The following is a 22,103-nucleotide window of genomic DNA, read 5'->3' on the forward strand; positions in this document are numbered from 1 at the left end:
TAGTCCTTCAAAAAAGTTGCTGTTCCATGGATCGTAGACAGCCAACTTATTGCATTCCATGTCTACTGTAAGTGCTTGAACGATTTCGTACTCATAAGTCATTCATTCTTAAATCCAAAAATACTAGTTTGTGTAGGCCCGTCTTGAATGTGGCGCCATTAGAGTTAGAAGAACCTTTAGTTCATTAAGATGTTGAAAAACACACGGTTTGAGTTCAAATAATGTTGTTGTAATCTAGCTGAAGGTGTGTGAGTCTGGTTAAATTTAAGAAGTCGAAGCAGTTTAAATCATTAATACGATTGTTACTCACGTCGAGGATTTGAAGCATGGAGAGAGATTCTTAACATCGTCTGGCACTTTGGAAAGGTGGTTTTCGGTGACGTTCAGCTGACTCAATTGTTTAATTTGTTTTATTGAATCTTAGACAGTTCAGTCAGGTTATCATGTGATAGATCAAGGTTGAGTACAAGGTGACAGTGTTTTACTAAGGCTGTCATTGATGTTACCCTGTATTTTGCAGATAATATTTTATCCAGTCCACACATCGTAATCCCAGCTGTAGGCTACTCCAGTGAATCAAGGCTCTGTAGAGCCTTTCTGATGGAGTTAAAAGACCAAATAGAACCAATCAAATACACCGTAGGTATATTCCTCAGAAAATACTTGTCTGGTATGTCCCACTCAGTATCATTACAGTATGACAGGTCAATTGTCTGAAAATACAGCAAAAGTTTTTTTTATCGAGTTTGACATCGTCACCTTCTTAAACTAACAGCCTAAGTATTTTTTTTAAAGGTTTTCAGAAAAAATAAAAAAACAAAACTACATGATATGTCTTAATCATTTCACCCAAAACGTTTATAACACATTATGACTATTAAGATAAAAAATAACACTTTCTGTCAGTTATGTAACTGACTAAGAGATTTAAATAGGTTTGAATAGAATTAAACCTGACTTAGACAAAAGCCCTGTCATCTACATGAGTTATTGAAGTAAAAAGTGAGATTTGGATTGTAAAAATCTGTCCTGTGTATGCTTTGGATGTAATTGCCTGTATGTTATGGCAAAAACGTCCATTAGATGTCACTGTTTCCCAGTCACATGAATTCTCAGGTAGCCACCTTTTAATAAGTGAGAATCAATGAAGTCCCTCCTGAAAGGTGGGCTCTTTTTGGTTCTTGCTTCCTGGTTCCTTGTTTAATCAATGTGTATGTGTCACATCAGTATGGTAGGGAGGGGTAGTTGTGGTTACGTTACAATACTATTATGATATATCTACATTTGCGGTATTTTGTATCAATAATTATAAACTTTATTTATATAGCACTTTTCAAAAACAGGTTTACAAAGTGCGTAACAATGCAAATACAATACATACACAGGAAATATAAAGGCAATTCAATGATGAAAAATGTAAAAACAAAGGAACCATACAGAAATAATAAGACCAAAAATAAGAATGAAAGCAGAAAACTAGCTGAGTATTCCTTCTAGCTAAAGGCCATTCTAAAGTAATGAGTTTTTAAAAGATTTTTAAAAGTGGACACCGAAGTGGCCTGTCTAATTTGCAGGGGGAGTTGGTTCCACAGAAATGGAGCCCTAGCCAGTGGCATGCACAGACATTTTGAGGGGCAGGTGCTCAAGTAAAAAAAAAGGGCACCTTGTGCGGCTCGCGGACCGCCGGCTGCCTTAATAGTGTAAGATTTATAGAAGAAAATTGCAACGCACATTTTGGGGAATTGTTAATATACTGTATTAGAACCTTTTAATCCAGAATTGATCGATGTCACCATGAGCTACTGTAAACCAGGGGTCTTCAATGTTTTCAGTCCAAGGACCCCCTAGCTGAGACAGAGATGAAGCAGGGACCCCTCTATATTGTATAAAATTGTGTTTACTTGGTCTGCTCTTTTTTCCCTCTACACCTATACCTCTTTGCCAAAAATAGCCGATCTACAAGCTCACAATGCCTCGCAGTGTGAGGCGTTGTGGGCTTGTAGATCAGCTATTTTTTCAGGGGGGGAGTCAAGTAAAAGTTTGTCTGATGATCTAAGATTGCGGGTGGGTTTGTGGGGAGACAGGAGGTCAAAAATATAAATAGGAGCAAGTCCGTTCAGTGCTTTAAAAACGAACAATGACATTTTAAAAATATAGCTGCAAGCAGCAATGAGCGGTTTCGAGAATAATGGCAGACTGGCAGACTGGCAGACTGTGACAGAGTGGCAGACTGGCAGACTGGCAGACTGTGACAGAGTGGCAGACTGGCAGACTGTGACAGAGTGGCAGACTGTGACAGAGTGGCAGACTGGCAGACTGGCAGACTGTGACAGACTGTGGCAGACTGGCAGACAGACAGACTGTGGCAGACTGGCAGACAGACAGACAGTGACAGAGTGGCAGACTGGCAGACTGTGACAGAGTGGCAGACTGGCAGACTGTGACAGAGTGGCAGACTGGCAGACTGGCAGACTGTGACAGAGTGGCAGACTGGCAGACTGTGACAGAGTGGCAGACTGGCAGACTGTGACAGAGTGGCAGACTGTGACAGAGTGGCAGACTGGCAGACTGTGACAGACTGTGGCAGACTGGCAGACTGGCAGACTGGCAGACAGACAGACTGTGGCAGACTGGCAGACAGACAGACAGTGACAGAGTGGCAGACTGGCAGACTGTGACAGAGTGGCAGACTGGCAGACTGTGACAGAGTGGCAGACTGGCAGACTGGCAGACTGTGACAGAGTGGCAGACTGGCAGACTGGCAGACTGTGACAGAGTGGCAGACTGGCAGACTGGCAGACTGGCAGACAGACAGACAGACAGACAGACAGTGACAGAGTGGCAGACTGGCAGACAGACAGACAGACAGACAGACAGACAGACAGACAGTGACAGTGTGGCAGACTGGCAGACAGACAGACAGTGACAGAGTGGCAGACTGGCAGACAGACAAAGAGAGAGAGAGAGAGAGAGAGAGAGAGAGAGAGAGAGAGAGAGAGAGAGAGAGAGAGAGAGAGAGAGAGAGAGAGAGAGAGAGAGAGAGAGAGAGAGAGAGAGAGAGAGAGAGAGAGAGAGAGAGAGAGAGAGAGAGAGAGAGAGAGAGAGAGAGAGAGAGGCAGTGAGAAAGAGAGGCAGTAAGAGAGAGAGCGAGAGAGAAGAAGTGAACATGCATTAATTAAAAAGTCATGATTTTTGTTCAGTAAATCATATTTGGACCGGTTAAATTGGGGTTTGAACCAGGGACCTATAGACTTGTGGGTAGACAGTGTAAAGGATAAAGATAATTCAAGGTCCGTTCATGAAAGTCCTTGCAGTCTTGTTTCCAATGAGGGCCTGTGAGCAATTAGGGGTTAAGAGTCTTGCTCAGGGACAAATTTCATTTCATTGACACATTTGCTGGCCTGGCCTGGAATCGTACCTGGGGCAACCACGGCCTCTGGCTCCCCAGGTGGGCTCACTAACCACTCAGCTATGGCCACAGTACAGACTGAGCCATTGGATAGACAGAATTGGATTTCATATGTGGTAAGTTATCATACAGCAGGGGTTGCTTATTATATACATACAAGCTCATAACGCGTCACATTGTAGATCGGCTGTATGTGGTTACTGTAGGTGTTGTATTAATAATTACATCTGCAAAGTAACAAGTAACTAAAGCTGTCATCTGCTGTAATTGTAGTAGAGTAGAGTAGTAAAGTAAAAGTACCTAAAATTGTACTGTGCATGTGGCAGGTGTGATTGGTGATGAGTGAGAGCAGGTGAGAGGGGTGGATCCAATCCATGGGAATAGGGGGAATTCCAAATGATGATCACCTCAACGCATTGTTGGGGACAGGGATCGAACCAGCGACCTATGGATTCACAGGCTGCCTCTCTTCTCATTGAGCTAAAGATATGGCCTCCCTAATGGTGTCTGTTGATATCTATAGGTTTTTCCGTCCTATAGGTTCTTCCGGTGTGAGATTGTAGATCAGCTATTTTCACAAGAAAGTATGTCATACATAAAAAACAACTACTCTCAAAAGCATTTCATGTTATTGTTTAAAAATTGCACATGTCTGAATTAACAGGGTCTTGTTTTGTACAATGCAATTTAAATGTAAACTGTGACGAGTGGGGTTTGAACCATGGACCTCTGGCACATGAGACTAACAGCAGTGTATTGATCAAGTTATTCAATGCACAGCCTTAGTCAGTGAAAAAGGAGAATCCAACAAAACAAAACAAAAGAGGGAATGAAGTACGTCATACATTGAAAATAACTACTCTCAATAAGCATTTCATTTATCAATTGCATGTTTATTCATTGATACAATCATGTTGTGTGCAATGCAATTGAGTTGAAGTCTGCATGACGTGGGATTTGAACCGGCGACTCTGCGGTATCAAGGCAGATGATTAAGCCATTGGGCCAACAGACCTGTACTAGTGAAAAGGGAGTTCACACACATGACACACTTTCACGCAAATTGCTCAGAAATCCTTGGTTTAAATGTTTTTCAAACTGCTCAATATATTTCGGAATGGAAACTAGTGGAAAATAGTCGATCTACAAGCTCACAACGCGTTGCTATCTAAAAAGGTGTGAGATTGTAGATCGGCTATTTTCACAAGAAAGTATGTCATACATAAAAAACAACTACTCTCAAAAGCATTTCGTGTTATTGTCTAAACATTGCACATGTCTGAATTAACAGGGTCATGTTTTGTACAATGCAATTTAAATGTGAACTGTAATAAGTGGGATTTGAACCAGGGACCTTCGGCACATGAGACTCACACTCTACTGGTGGAGCTATCCAATACACAGCCTTAGACAGTGAAAAGGGAGAATACAACAAAACAAAACAAAAGCGCGAATGAAGTACGTCTTACATTGAAAATAACTACTTTGAAGTATGCATTTCTCGTCATCTTTAACAATTGCACATGTATTCATTGATATAGTCATGTTGTGTGCAATGCAATTATAATTAAGTCTACCTGAGGTGGGATTCGAACCGGCTACCCTATGGTTTCAAGGCAGATGATTAAGCGATCAAGCTATTGAACCAACACACCTGAACCTGTGAAACCTCAAACATGTATTTGACACAGTTTCACGCAAATTGCTCAGAAATCCTGGATTTAAATGTTTTTCAAACTGCTCAAAATTGCCGACAATCTAAGGGCAGAGCTTACTGGTCAAAGTGATACATGTGTTCCTCATGAGTCAAGGCACATGTGTAAGCAGGTTTAACGGCTGTCGGCCAAACGAGGCATGACTTTTGCCTGTTTAAAGTTTGCATTTTCAAAAAATTGCTATAGCGCCCCCCTTTGACCAATTGGAGTAAGATTGGTTTCAGTGATACTTGGAATGACCCTCTACAATATTGCAAAGTGTCAAACAAATGTGAGTCTGCATGTATGTGTTAGGGGCAGATGAATAATTGTCATGAAACATGCAATTTTCATTGGCTTATAAAAGCTTAACGTTTTCATTTATGGAAAATCCGCTTGCCTAGTTCTGTCGGCATTGGTCCAAAGTTCATGTGTAGACAGTTTCGTACAGATTGCTCAAAAATCCCAGGAGGAGTTTGATTTTTACTGCTTTTTACTGCTTTTCATAGAATTCGAAATGGTGGAGATCTAAAGGTCAGAGGTCAAAAGTCAAACAGTGAAAGTTGTTAGGCATGAGGAGACGCATGTGTGTATCAAAGTTTCATGGCTGTAGGTCAAACAGGGCATGAGCTGTACCTGTTCACAGTTGGCATTTTCAATTGAGTGCTACAGCGCCACCCTTTGGCCAATGGTTGTGAGTTTCGGGTTTTCGCCGTTTGGCATAGCCCTCTACCATATTGCCGAATTTCATAAAAAGTGACCACGCGGTTAGGCCAGAACTGGCAAAAACGGCGGAAGAATAATAATAGTGAAAGCCAAGGAATGCAATAAGGCTTCGAAGCCTTACAGGCTCTCGAAACCTTAATAAGTGGGATTCGAACCAGGGACCTTTGGCACATGAGACTCACACTCTACTGGTGGAGCTATCCAATACACAGCCTTAGACAGTGAAAAGGGAGAATCCAACAAAACAAAACAAAAGCGCGAATGAAGTACGTCATACATTGAAAATAACTACTTTCAAGTATTCATTTCTCGTCATCTTTAACAATTGCACATGTATTCATTGATATAGTCATGTTGTGTGCAATGCAATTATAATTGAGTCTACCTGAGGTGGGATTCGAACCGGCTACCCTATGGTTTCAAGGCAGATGATTAAGCGATCAAGCTATTGAACCAATACACCTGAACCTGTGAAAAAGGGCCTCAAACATGTATTTGACACAGTTTCATGCAAATTGCTCAGAAATCCTGGATTTAAATGTTTTTCAAACTGCTCAAAATTGCAGACAATCTAAGGGCAGAGCTTACTGGTCAAAGTGATACATGTGTTCCTCATGAGTCAAGGCACATGTGTAAGCAGGTTTAACGGCTGTCGGCCAAACGAGGCATGACTTTTGCCTGTTTAAAGTTTGCATTTTCAAAAAATTGCTATAGCGCCCCCCTTTGACCAATTGGAGTAAGATTGGTTTCAGTGATACTTGGAAGGACCCTCTACAATATTGCAAAGTGTCAAACAAATGTGAGTCTGCATGTATGTGTTAGGGGCAGATGAAAAATTAAAATAAAGCTGCAATTTTCATTGGCTTATAAAAGCGTAACGTTTTCACTTATGGAAAATCCGCTTGGTTACGTCTGTCGGCATTGGTCCAAAGTTCATGTGTAGACAGTTTCGTACAGATTGCTCAAAAATCCCAGGAGGAGTTAGATTTTTACTGCTTTTAACTGCTTTTCATAGAATTCGAAATGGTGGGAGATCTAAAGGTCAGAGGTCAAAAGTCAAACAGTGAAAGTTGTTAGGCATGAGGAGACGCATGTGTGTATCAAAGTTTCATGGCTGTAGGTGAAACAGGGCATGAGCTGTACCTGTTCAAAGTTGGCATTTTCAATTGAGTGCTACAGCGCCACCCTTTGGCCAATGGTTGTGAGTTTCGGGTTTTCGCCGTTTGGCATAGCCCTCTACCATATTGCCGAATTTCATAAAAAGTGACCAGGCGGTTAGGCCAGAACTGGCAAAAACGGCGGAAGAATAATAATAGTGAAAGTGTAGAGATGTAATAGCTTTCGAAGCCTGATGGCTCTCGAAACCTAATGAAAGTGTAGAGATGTAATAGGGTTCGAAGCCTGATAGGCTCTCGAAACCTAATAATAATAGTGAAAGTGTAGAGATGTAATAGCTTTCGAAGCCTGATGGCTCTCGAAACCTAATGAAGTACATCATACATTGAAAACAACTACTCTCAATAAGCATTTCATTTAACAATTGCATGTTTATTCATTGATACAGTCATGTTGTGTGCAATGCAATTGAGTTGAGGTCTGCATGAGGTGAGATTTGAACCGGCGACCCTCTGGTATCAAGGCAGATGATTAAGCCATTGGGCCAACAGACCCGAACTGATGAAAAGGGAGTTCACACACATGACACACTTTCACGCAAATTGCTCAGAAATACTGGATTTAAATGTTTTTCAAACTGCTCAAAATTGCAGACAATCTAAGGGCGGAGTTTACTGGTTAACAATTGCACATGCATTCATTGATACAGCCATGTTGTGTGCAATGCAATTATAATGAATTCTACATGACGTGGGATTCGAACCAGGAACCCTGTGGTTTCAAGGCAGATGATTAAGCCATTGGGCCAACAGACCTGTACTAGTGAAAAGGGAGTTCACACACATGACACACTTTCACGCAAATTGCTCAGAAATCCTTGGTTTAAATGTTTTTCAAACTGCTCAATATATTTCGGAATGGAAACTAGTGGAAAATAGTCGATCTACAAGCTCACAACGCGTTGCTATCTAAAAAGGTGTGAGATTGTAGATCGGCTATTTTCACAAGAAAGTATGTCATACATAAAAAAAAACTACTCTCAAAAGCATTTCGTGTTATTGTCTAAACATTGCACTTGTCTGAATTAACAGGGTCATGTTTTGTACAATGCAATTTAAATGTGAACTGTAATAAGTGGGATTCGAACCAGGGACCTTCGGCACATGAGACTCACACTCTACTGGTGGAGCTATCCAATACACAGCCTTAGACAGTGAAAAGGGAGAATCCAACAAAACAAAACAAAAGCGCGAATGAAGTACGTCATACATTGAAAAGAACTACTTTCAAGTATGCATTTCTCGTCATCTTTAACAATTGCACATGTATTCATTGGTATAGTCATGTTGTGTGCAATGCAATTATAATTAAGTCTACCTGAGGTGGGATTCGAACCGGCTACCCTATGGTTTCAAGGCAGATGATTAAGCGATCAAGCTATTGAACCAACACACCTGAACCTGTGAAAAAGGGCCTCAAACATGTATTTGACACAGTTTCATGCAAATTGCTCAGAAATCCTGGATTTAAATGTTTTTCAAACTGCTCAAAATTGCAGACAATCTAAGGGCAGAGCTTACTGGTCAAAGTGATACATGTGTTCCTCATGAGTCAAGGCACATGTGTAAGCAGGTTTAACGGCTGTCGGCCAAACGAGGCATGACTTTTGCCTGTTTAAAGTTTGCATTTTCAAAAAATTGCTATAGCGCCCCCCTTTGACCAATTGGAGTAAGATTGGTTTCAGTGATACTTGGAAGGACCCTCTACAATATTGCAAAGTGTCAAACAAATGTGAGTCTGCATGTATGTGTTAGGGGCAGATGAATAATTTAAAAAAAGCTGCAATTTTCATTGGCTTATAAAAGCTTAACGTTTTCACTTATGGAAAATCCGCTAAGTTACGTTTGTCGGCATTGGTCCAAAGTTCATGTGTATACAGTTTCGTACAGATTGCTCATAAATCCCAGGAGAAGTGATTTTTTTACTGCTTTTTACTGCTTTTCATAGAATTCGAAATGGTGGGAGATCTAAAGGTCAGAGGTCAAAAGTCAAACAGCGAAAGTTGTTAGGCATGAGGAGACGCATGTGTGTATCGAAGTTTCATGGCTGTAGGTCGAACAGGGCATGAGCTGTACCTGTTCAAAGTTGGCATGTTCAATTGAGTGCTACAGCGCCACCCTTTGGCCAATGGTTGTGAGTTTCGGGTTTTCGCCGTTTGGCATAGCCCTCTACCATATTGCCGAATTTCATAAGAAGTGACCAGGCGGTTAGGCCAGAACTGGCAAAAACGGCGGAAGAATAATAATAATAATAGTGAAAGTGTAGAGATGTAATAGGGTTCGAAGCCTTACAGGCTCTCGAAACCTAATAAATTCTGAACGCCACTGGTAGCCAGTGCAGTGAAGCAAGAACAGGGGTGATGTGGTCATATCTCCTGGTTCTTGTAAGAACTCTAGCTGCTGTGTTCTGAATTAGTTGAAGGCGACTGATTGACCTTTTGGGGAGTCCAGAAAAAAGTGAATTACAATAGTCCAAGTGGTTTGTGACAAAGGCATGAATAAGGGTTTGTGCATCGCTGAATGAGATAAATGATCTGATCTTTTTAATATTCCTAATTTGGAAGATGGCTGTTTTTGAAATGTTAGAAAAATGCTTTGTGAAGTTTAGATCTGAGTCAAATAGGACTCCCAGGTTTCTTGCTTCATGTGTAATAACTGCTCTACGGGTTTTTGGTCCAAACACAATAATTTCAGTTTCGTCATTGTTTAGCATAAGAAAGTTGTTTGACATCCAGCATTTTATGGCAGAAAGGCAGGCAATCAAAGGGGAGACAAGAGAAACCGGAGAAACTGTGGAAGGGTCTGATGGGTCTAAGGAAAAATAAATTAGTGTGTGATCATCAGCATAAAAATGGAAGGAGACGTTAACATTTCAAATAACTTGGCCTAAAGGAAGAAGATAAATACAAAATAATAACGGACCAAGGATTGACCCGTTGGTATGTATTGATTGGTAAGTTGGTATGTATGTTGACCATTATGTACAATAGACCAAGCTACAGTAGTACCACTGTGTCGTTGTTAATTAATGTTTAGTCTCCGGTGACTCATCTCGTTGGCCCTGGACATTTGTTATTTTCCAACCTTGCACCTGTTGAGTCACTATTTCATCACCCCTGGGCCAGATGTCATCACTGGGAAACATACGCCTGCCTTTGCTTGCCTGCAGCTCATGTTTAATTTGTACCCACCTGGGAATAGTCTGTTTTTGTCAGACGATCAGAGATGTCTACCGATACATCTGGACACTTCTGAATGCAAGGTAGTTGCAAGAACAACGGCCAGAACACAAAGCTACGCCCATTGCTTTAACAGCCAATCATATCACCACCCCAAAATGAAGGACTACCCTTAAGACTTTGGATTGGTTCTTTGGATTGGTTCTTTTTGTTTTCTCTCTAATTGTTTCCACCCAATTGTTGCAATGACAGCGAAAAGATTGCATCATTCTCTGTGTTCACTGGTAATTTTCCAGGTGCTGGAACTCAAAAACAACCTGTTCCTCTTGGGGACTCAGAGGACTTTTGCTACCACAATCAAAATAGAAATGAGGTAAATATGCAGGGGTGCACATAACTTTTTAGGTCTGGTGCTCAGAAGAGCACCTGGAGATGTGACTTGGTGCGCAACAAATAAATGGTCCCGTCCCGTTTTGTCAACGGGGGGGGGAGGGGAGTCAGCTCGGTACCGCCGACCGTTTGTCAAGGGGGGGACGCTCTGCTTGCAAATTACGCCGATTTTCGTCGTTTTTTTTTCTCTCCTCTGATTGATTGGCTGATTGAAGTTAGCCTGGCATGGCCATACTAGTCCAGGCTAGATTGATGTAGTCACACCTGGCCTGAGTCAAACTAAATTGACTAAGCACCTAGGGCACAAAGCCTGCAAGCATTTTATGCAGATGTACTTGGATGTTCCTGTGCATGCAACATCATGGCATCTGTTTGCATTGTTTTGTGTCTGTATGCTGGGGCCAGTGGTTTCCAGGGGCAAACCTGGTCTCAGGGGTGCCTTGGACACTGCAATGTGTTTCACAATGTTCATACAAGATGGACTTGGTGAAGCGATATAGTACAGGATATAGGTCAGTAAAACTGAAGAGACTGTATTACTGAAATACATCTGAAAGAGAGTGTTGGGAGTTCATCAAATTTTGGGTGGGGGGGCTAAGAAATCTATACTATAGACTATAAGCTACCTATATAGTTTACCCTGCAGCAACAGCATCACATCACATTCCAGATACCAGGTTACAGTAATGACACTACTATAGGCCTATACTTTGTTATGGCAAGAGCTCCACTCCACAACAACACAAGTAGGCTACCCACAATAATAGCCTGATGATGCAAAAATTAAACACACACACACACACACACGCACGCGCACGCGCACACGCACACGCACACGCACACGCACACACACACACACACACACACACACTACTATTTCTTTCTCTGTGCATTTTAGCAAAAAGGATTATATGCCAAAATGATTGGATAGGCAACATGTTATGTGTTCCAACAGTAATGACTGCTGATAACCTACTGCAACAGTTTTTATTACAACTGCAATCAATTCAAATAGCTCCATGGGGATTGTTTTTGTTTGTGTGGGATGGGGGATGGCTGACCTGGCCTGAGTCAAACTAATTGGACTAATTGGACTCAGAGTTAGGCACTGTGAGTCCAATTAGTTTGACTCAGGCCAGGTGAGACTACTTCAATCAACCATCACCCATCACACAGTTAGGTTTTTGCTGAAGTCTGACCACTTAGGTCAAAACTGAATTTCCCTTGTAGGTTCAAATAGGTTATTATTATTATTATTATTAGTATTATTAGTATTATTATTATTATCATCGTCATACAGCTTCACTGTCACTGCTAATCATATTTGCTTATCCTTCTTTTTCATTGATCACCACTGGCCACTAGAATCATCCTCACTTTAGTCATATAATAGTTACCCCACTATCCTGTAGGCCTAGGTCTATAATGAGCTGCACATGACCTCTACACAATATAAATAGACACAAATGTACTCGCATAATGTAAAAGAATATGCACAAAATATTATTTTTGATACAAACAATGCAGGTTACTTTCTAATAACATGAATACATTGATTTATATCCAAAAAGGTTACTGCAGATGAAGCATTTTCAAGAGCAAACTGTGGCAGCAAAAGTATGAATTGTAGTTGAAATAGAGCCAGTGATGCATGCAGTCCAATTTAGTGGACAGATGATCAATCATAATTTCCTCCCAATATAAAATCAATACTTGGAATTTATCACAACTATAGTGCTTATTAGATGTTACTTGATGTAATGATATTTTTTTACCTGCAGGGGTCTCCTACTTTAGAAGGAATGGATAGATATTCCTGAGCTTTTGGGCTTGTTTACATTTCTGTCAGCCATCTTGGATGTTGAAAAAATGATGTTGCATTTACAACACCTGGCCACTGGATGGCAGTATTGAGGTGATGCTCTAGCGTCCCCTGTATAGGCTAGTATGCAACTCTGACATCAAAACCTAGCTATTCTTATAATAGAAAATGACATTTTAATAGCTGTCCATTGTAGTGACCGTTATGCGTGAAAGGGATAAATAAATAAAAATCAGTGAAACTGGTCTCTTTTCAATGCCTTCAAATATTAGGCTGGCTCTACATCAATTTAGATACAATTTACAGTAAATAGAAATTCAATTAAATGTACATAGCATTTTGCGAAGTTTTTCAATGAATTTGAAAATGTTTATACAAAAGATATCAGAATCACTTTTGAAATAATGTCTCACATCGCGTCATAAACGGTCTGTGACTGAGAGACTAGACAGAATGTCTCAGGCCGAATCCCTTAATGAAAATGCCCAGGGTCAAACTCTGCAGAGGATGTCCAAGACTGAATCATCAGCGAAAATGTCCAGGATCAAACTCTCTGTCCTCTGAAAGACCTCAGAGACGCATACTTGCGGCGCATACCTTCAATATATGCTTTTACGAGATCTCAAATTAGACAAAATCTTCTATAAGTATTTTGTCTTTCTTTTCCGGAGGAAATTGATGACAAGGGGAAAACATCTGAGTGATTTTACCCCAGCGAAGCCTGCTCGGAGGTCCGGAACCTGTCTATTTATAGGACAGATCACGAGAGGCTGGACCATTAGTCCGCCTTAAACCAGTTACACCTTGCTCTGTCTGCTTGTCATGGCGTAATTTCACATGTCCACGTTCTCATGCACGTGAAGCGCGTGCTTCTATTATCCAACACTCATATTAGTATATATTTAATATGGCATTGTCACCAACAAAAAAGAAAAAATAAGTAAATACGCTTTGATTGATTGTTGAATACTTTATTTAGAAGTTTGCATAAAAAAGCACAAGAAAGTACAGTTCAAATTATACAAGGTAAACTAAATAGGATTAAAACAAAACAAAAAAGCAATTCATAGTGACATTAAAAAATGAAAAGTAAGAAAAACTAAAAAAAATATGTACAGTAAAAAGTTCAAGGGGGGGGGGGGGGGCTGGGTTATAACTTTTACAGGTAAGCTCCAAATAAAAAGTTGGAGCCAATGTCAGACTGAAGCTCCATGCATCTTCAGCTGATAATCGGGCTAATGTAGTATGCTTGTTTCTCTGTTATGCTTGGAAGTAATAGGCTCTATTCACAGCAGCCATTGTGTGAAGACATTCACAGGTGTTACCAATGATACTAATGAAGGCTCTGTTCCATTCTGGTCAAACAGAGTCAGGGTGCTGATATTGTGCATGTTGGCCCACTGGAAACACTCTGTTACACCAGTGGGTCTACAGTTGGGGTCCAGGGACCCTCACAGGCTTCCAAATGGCCCCTTACAGGTTACGGGTCCATTTGGTTCCATTTGTACACTCTCAGAGTTAGGGGGCTCGTGGAAACCACTGTGCTAGACTAAATGGAACAGAGCCTTCATTAGTATCATTGGTAACACCTGTGAAGGAAGTGATAATATGGCTGCTGTGCATAGAGCCTATTAGAAATGGCTCACATTCTAATTACTCCCAGAGAGTCGTGGCCCCCCCAAAAATGGGACATGTGTCTCATGAATGGGTTTATGTTCTCATGTTCATGTGTGTCTTCAGTCTATTGTCTATTTTGCTTTGGACCAGGCACACTACCAGTATCTAAACCTCAGAAGCCGTATTACGCACATTTTGAATAAGGCTGCTATCTTGTGGATTGTTAGAGGAGTTTGTGGATGGTTGGTGGTTAATCTGTAACTGATTATTTTATTTTTTTTGAATCCTGCAACTGACAAATAAAGTATGAAAAACTAACTAGAAAAACTGCTCCTGGTAGGAGGTCAGGTAGGTTATTATGGCCTCCTGGTGGCGCTATAAAAGGCCAATGTGAAAAGTGTGCCATTCCTTCTTAGGCCTTTCACGGCAATCGGACACTGCATTCATGATTTGAGGCATTTTGTTCCAAAAATGGTTTGCTAAAGTAGACCTGCCGGTGGCGCTATAACAGGCCAGAGTGAAAAAGGTGGCATTTCTTCGTCGGCCTAGTGGGAATGTGCGTGTGAAATTTCACGGAAATCGCAAGCTGTGTTCATGATTTGAGGTATTTTGTTCAAAACGGACCTATCCTGTAAACTTTGGAAGCCAAACTTCAGGATGAGGATGGAATATGGAAAATTGGACAGATCCGTGTTGATCACATGACTATAGACCAATTATTTGTTTACAAACATTGGGACTGGACGCACTGGTGACTGTTTCATGTAATCAATTCCCAACAGATCCCCAAACCTGCTGTTTTAGGGTGAGCTTGTTTCAGTTCATTCAACCTCCTCTGTGTGTAGGCTAGTGGGGTGCGCCCTGGCGACACATATATACTTCATCGCGTAACGGTATTGCGCAACGAGAACAGCTGACATACAAGCTCACAACCGCGTCAGGGATGCGACCGCTGTGAGCTTGGAGATCTGCTATTCTCGGCCGTTAGGCTCTGCGCGCGACACCTTCGCGGGACGGAGCATAAATTAGTCTTGACGGGCTGCAGCTGTGCGAGCCAAGGTTCTGGTGCCATGATCATAGAGCGCTCCCCTCTGTTCTTATGACAGCCACTGGAGGTGGAGTTTTGAGGACAACTGCTTTGAATTGTTATTATTGTTTACACACAACAGAAACTTATATATTTCAAGAGCGAGAGATCACAGTAAAAATCCTAAGCATTCTTCCTCCACACTGGGAGAAAAACAGCATCTGAAAGTTTAATGGGATGCATTTTTACACGTGAGACTGTGACCACTTTTACATTGCATCTTATGAGCGGTGGGGTTCTTTTGCTGCCGACCTGCGCGCGCATACTGTTTCGTGTATCAGTGTGACGTCGTCTGTTAAGGCATCTATAGAGATACTGTGTACTGATTTGCATGACGTTTGGATAAAATCTGTAGGAGTAATATAAAATAAATGTTTTTTCACAAATCAGCCTCCTGGTGGTGCTATAACAGGCCCATGTGAAGAATTTGGGGCAGAGATTCTGACTTGGCATCCAGGGAGTGTGTGTGCACAGTTTCGCAGCGACCGGGCCAACGGTGCCAGAGATTAGCTGCTCACGGACAGACAGGACACACAGACAGACAGGACACGGACGGACGGACAGGGTGCAAAACATACTCTCTCGCCATGCCTTACGCTACGGCCTGGTGGAGACAATAATAAATGCATAGTAAGCACATGACCAAATAATTTGATCAAAACAAAGGTGATTAAATAGTCTCAATTCCCCTTTTAAAACTTGATCCATCTTAATTCATTAATCCTTAATTTGTATTTTGCAATCATTTTCAACCAAAATTATAATGTTTCCCTATGTCTACCTACTATGTGCGCGCACAACTTGGTGCGTGTGTGTAAAATAGCATAGTCTAACTACATGTTGTCTGTGGAGATGGGGAGGGAGGGGAGTGGGGGGCACGCGCTCTCTCTCTCCCCTCTCCTCTTCCACTATCCTAGTGTCATAGGAAAAGCTCACATCAGAAACCTTGTAAGTCCCCATCCAGGCTAGCCACCTTATTTAATCCTTAATTCAACATCAATTACACTCTAATCTTATTCTTTCCGGCTACTTTCCACAGGACACACATAACATTATTTTCATATGCAAGTATTGTTAATGTATGTTAAAAGGATAGTTCACCCCCAAAATGACCTTTTTTTCTATCGATTAGTCACCCCGTGGTGACTATTTTTTTGTTTTTATCGCTTTCCTAAGCCAATAATTTGATGACCGGCAGCGGTTCCGGTAGGAGACACAAAGAGTCTCCTTTGTGTCTCTTACCGGAACCGCTGCCTACCGGTCCGCCGGTCAAATTATTGTCTTAGGAATGCGACAAAAACATAAAAATATCCATGAATTCAAGTCTCCATGGGGTGACTAATTGATAGAAAAACATATTTTTTGGGGTGAACTATCCCTTTAAGCCCTGCCTCTACTTCTGCCTCTGCCCAGATGGGTGTTGTGAAAGATTACGTAATGCCATAAACTGGCAAAGGGGGACGGCAGAACACTGTGTATAAAACTTTGCAACTGGACAAAGGATTTAGAGAACAGAGGAGGACAGTCATGAGGGCTTCTCTGGTCACACACCTGCTTTCATGCTTGATATTGTTCTCTTCCTTCTCTCCTTTGTCTTCCTCATCTTCCTCTTCTTGTGAATTACAGGCACAGTTTAATCTCAATAGAATCAACCAGCCTGGGGACTTGGTTCTGGGTGGCGTGTTTGAGATCCACCTCGCTTCTGTCTTCCCCGATCTGTCTTTCACCTCTGAGAAAAAGGACCCCATTTGCTATGAGTGAGTTATCACACATATACGACAGCAAAAAAAGTGAACAGGGACATTGTTTTGATGTGTTGGTTCCATAGGATTAGTTGATGTTTTATATTTCTACAAAGATCCATTATGCAAGGTTACAGTGACATTTTGTGTGTTAGTTTCAACATTGATGCATTCAAATGGGCCCAGACCATGGCTTTTGCCATCACAGAGATCAACAGAAACCCCAGCCTGCTGCCCAATGTGACTCTGGGGTACAGTATCTATGATACCTGTTACTCGCTTGGAGTTGCATTCCATGCAGCGTTGACATTGATCAGTGGGAGAGAGACGAAGTTTCAACTGGATGAGAGCTGTGTCGGGTCTCCTCCAGTGCTCGGAATCGTGGGTGATTCTTCCTCAAGTCATTCTATTGCCATCTCTAGGGTATTAGGTTTGTACAGAGTGCCCCTGGTAAGTGTCTTACTCAAACCCCCTTTTACCATATATATGCTTAATTTTGGTGATTTGGTTGTGTATCAGGTAACCGGAACAGTGGGCACATGGTATTTCTGGGGACCATTTTTTAAAACCTTATTTTGTATTTTTATTTGATTTTATATTTAATTTTTTTTTTTTTATAAATGAGGGGCCAAATACATAATATGTCTTGCTGAAAAACCTGTCCTCCATTCCAGGGATACACAAGAAGTTGAAGGGTAAATGTGTCTGATAATGATGTACAGTGCATGTTCAAATCATATATACCATACATTTACCCATACATCTGATTTTTTTTCACATTTTGGGAAAAAATATACAGCGGTGGTGCCCACTGTCCAGAAATACCTGGTGCCCACTGGACCTGTATCGGTTTATCAAATATAATATATACAATGTATAGGTAACGGGAACAGTGGGCCCCAGAGAACACAGGGCACCATTTTTTTATTTTTATTTTATTTATTCTATATTCCATATTTCATTTTATATGTATATGGGACCAAATACCCCCCCCACACACACACACACACACACACACACACACACACACACACACACACACACACACACACACACACACACACACACACACACACACACAACCTGTGATAGCCTTTCATTTTTCAGAGAGAGAGAGAGAGAGAGAGAGAGAGAGAGAGAGAGAGAGAGAGAGAGAGAGATTATGTTACACATGTTGTTGTCTATTTATTTATGTATGTATTTGCAGCAGTGAGTGGGGTGTTTAGCAGAGCGGGGGGAAATCTATGTGAGCTGTGAGTCTGATGTTGAGTGACAGATTGAGTGGAACATGAGAACAGCCTTGTCAGTCCTCGCTCCTCTCTCATGCTTTGCTTGCCGGGGACATTGGTCCCAAAACAAATGTTGTATATTACAGAACAGATGTTCAATGTATTTTTCAGATAAGTTATTATGCCATGTGCTCCTGTCTGAGTGACCAGAATCAGCACCCTTCCTTCTTCAGAACCGTCATAAGTAATACCGTCCAGGTAAACAAATACCTCCTTCTAGTGAGTGTAATTGATATGGCACATGACCTCTCTTTCGTTTTTGTGTGTTACTGCTGGAGCGTAAGGTCTCTATTAGAAGCATCAAAAGCGAATGATTAGATTATTATTATTATTATTACCTGCTAATTGTGAGATCTGTGTAGGAGATTGTGAATTAGGGGCGGTAGGGGCGGCAGTGGCTCAGGAGGTAGAGCGGCCGCTTTGCAACCGGAAGGTTGCCAGTTCGATCGTGGGCGCCCCCAGCTAGTGTCTAATAGTGTTGATTTTGACAGCACATTTTTGATTCAGTTTTAGTCATAGTCTTTTGAATCAAATTCCATTTCGTTTTAGTCATATTTTAGTCATCTGAAATGTTTTACTGATAGTCTAGTTCTAGTTGACTAAATATCATAAGATTATAGTCGACTAAATCTACAATTGATTTAGTCGACTAAAATGCGTTTTGGCGGTGTATTGATGGCGTCACAATGGCTGATTACTTGGTTGCATGCTGAAAATATCTACAAGCTCACAACGCGTCGCAGCGCATTGTGAGCTTGTAGATCTGCTATTATTTATTATTATAAAATGACTTGTCTTTTAGTTTTACTGGATCTCTTCTCCACTAGTCCCTCACTAACATTTTAGTCTAGTTTTTATTTGTTAGTTTTAGTCATTGTAGCTTAGTTTTTATTTCGTTTTTGTTTAGTTTTTTTGTCAGTGAAAAAAGGTAGTGGACCAACATTTTTCTTCCTAGTTTTAGTTGACGAAATCAACGCTGGTGTCTTAAGTGTCCTTGAGCAAGACACTGGACTCCTAATTGCTCCCGATGAGCAGTTTACTGATTTAGATATCTTGATAGATCGACCGACCTTTATTGATACCGCAGGGAAAATTCAGTTGCCAAAGGTCAAGGATTTACCACTATGGGAATAATCTAGTTTAACCCATTAAGACCTGAAGCCGATTCTACTTAATGTCTTCTAAATCCCAACAGGTGTCTGAAAAACGTATGTTTCTATATCGGTGGTGCTCAAACTTTTTCATGCCAAGGACCCCCAAAATGATATGTATTTAGCCGCTGACCCCCATCTCAAAATAATTTGTTCCAGGGACCCCCAGAAGCAAAGATTTGAGTTCAAAATGTTCGCTTTAAAAGATGTATATTCAAAGATTTGCACACATGTTCACGATTTTTCAAAAATAGCAGATCTACAAGCTCGTAGCGCGGCACTCGGTGCCGCGCTATGAGCTTGTAGATCTGCTATTTTTAAATAGCCAAAGTGTAGAATAATGTTAAGCACTCAGTTATCCCTCCATTCTGATCCAATCAGGTGCAAGCTATGATCCAGATTATGCGACGGTTTGGGTGGACCTGGGTTGGAGTGCTGTTTAGCGATCAAGCCTATGCCCGCGATGCAGCCACAATCTTCCAGTCTGAGCTGGCCCAGTCTGGTTGGGGTTGCCTGGCGTATTTGGAGGTTTTGCCCTGGGACAGTGACCCAGCCGAACTCCAAAGGATCGTCTCCATGATGAAGACATCCACAGCCCGTGTAGTCGTCGTATTTGAATATGGGATCCGTGCGATTAGACTCATGGACGAGGTTGGAGTTATGATCCATGTTCATTTAGGAAATCATAATTATAAGGAATGTGAAATGAGTTATGTAGAAGTGAAGACACATATAAATATATTCATATATAAAAATGCTATTTCACTGCAAGCATGTTTTATGGCAATGCAATGTAATCAGTCTTAGGTTCATCAAATTAAATGCTCAGTAATTGCATATTTTTTACACATTATTCTCTGCACAATAAGCAAACAATCAAACCATTCACACATCTCATTGCCATTTTATTAGATTGCATTTGCTGTGACATCAGTTAACAGAATACTGTATTATGATTATTATTAATATTAATACTAATAATACTAATAATCACACATCTCATTGCTATTTTATTAGATTGCAATTGATGTGACAGTTTAGAGAATACTGTATTATGATCATTATTAATACTAACACTAATACTACTACTACTACTACTACTATTAATAATAATAATGATTGTAATAATAATAATAATAATAATAATAATAATAATAATAATAATAATGATAAGGGTAATAATAATAATAATAATAATAATAATAATAATAATAATAATGTTGATTATCACAATCAACAGGTGGTAAAGCAGAAGGTGACAGGTCTGCAGTGGATTTCTGATATGACCTTCCTGGAAGAACCAAAGCTCCAGACTCATCACTACATGCTGTACCTGAGGGGCACCCTAGGTATTGCATTCCGTCGTGGAGAGATACCAGGCCTAAAGGACTTCTTGTTGAAAATACATCCTAAGAATGACCTTAACAACAGCCCTGAAAACATCCTAGTGAGTCTTTAGTTAAAGTTAGACGTTGGCGACCTCAAAGAAATTGTTTAGTTTAGGTGTGTGTGTGTGTGTGTGTGTGTGTGTGTGTGTGTGTGTGTGTGTGTGTGTGTGTGTGTGTGTGTGTGTGTGTGTGTGTGTGTGTGTGTGTGTGGCAGCAATAGGCTCTATGCACAGCAGCCATATTATCACTTCCTTCACAGGTGTTACCAATGATACCAATGAAGGCTCTGTTCCATTTAGTGTTCTCAGAATTTTCAATTTCCACAACCCCCATAACTCTGAGAGTGTACAAATGGAACCAAATGGACCCTAACGGGTCCATTTGATTCCATTTGTACACTCTCAGAGTTACACACCCGTAAGGGGCCATTTGGAAACTCCTTAAGGAACCATGAGGGTCCCTGGACCCACATTTTAGACCCACTGGTGTAACAGAGTGTTTTTCAGTGAGCCAACATGCACAATATCAGCACCCTGACTCTGTTTGACCAGAATGGAACAGAGCCTTCATTAGTATCATTGGTAACACCTGTGAATGTCTTCACAATATGGCTGCTGTGAATAGAGCTTATTTCAATCTGAAGACTGCTGTCTTCATTTTGTTTCTTCAGGTGAGGCAGTTTTGGGAGCACACATTTCGGTGTAAATTTGCACCCCTTCCGTCAGAGTGGGCGGATGTTGGTGGAAGGGTGTGTACTGGACAAGAGGACCTGGGAACAGCAGAAACTACCCTGTTGGATGTGTCTGACCTCAGGCTAGAGTATAATGTGTACAAGGCTGTGTATGCTCTGGCCCATGGCCTCCATGACATGTTGCAATGTGTGCCAGGAAGAGGGCCTTTCACTGGGAACAGCTGTACCACTTTGCAAACAATACAGCCGTGGCAGGTTTGATATAACTAGTCTCTCGTTGGATTTGATAATGAATGAATGTAAACATGACAGATTGACATAGGGTGTACCTGTAGTAATAATTTATTTTAGTGACATATTATAATACTTATAACCTGAAGTAAATATTTACCAACTCTTGAGTTATTGATTGCTTGCTTGCTTGATTGATTGATTGATTGATTGATTGATTGATTGATTGATTGATTGACTGATGGGGTTGGGGGGTAATGTAGTTCATGTTTAAATTGGGTTGTAAATACTGGAAGGACTGTGGTGTCTGAGTGGCTCAAGGCTCAATCACAGTTTATTAAAGGATGTTAAAAGTCACGTCGAGGTGAGTAAAATGCAAGCAGTGTCAAGGTAGAATTATGAAGTTCAGCTTAACCACTTATTTTGATCAATTTTGATTGATATTTGATTTATTGATTGATTGATTGATTGAATACTTTATTGACAGTTTGAAAAAATACAGTGGTACAGAT

This window comes from Gymnoscopelus microlampas (assembly GCF_963454915.1).
Source record: "Gymnoscopelus microlampas genome assembly, chromosome: 11".
NCBI lineage: Eukaryota > Metazoa > Chordata > Actinopteri > Myctophiformes > Myctophidae > Gymnoscopelus > Gymnoscopelus microlampas.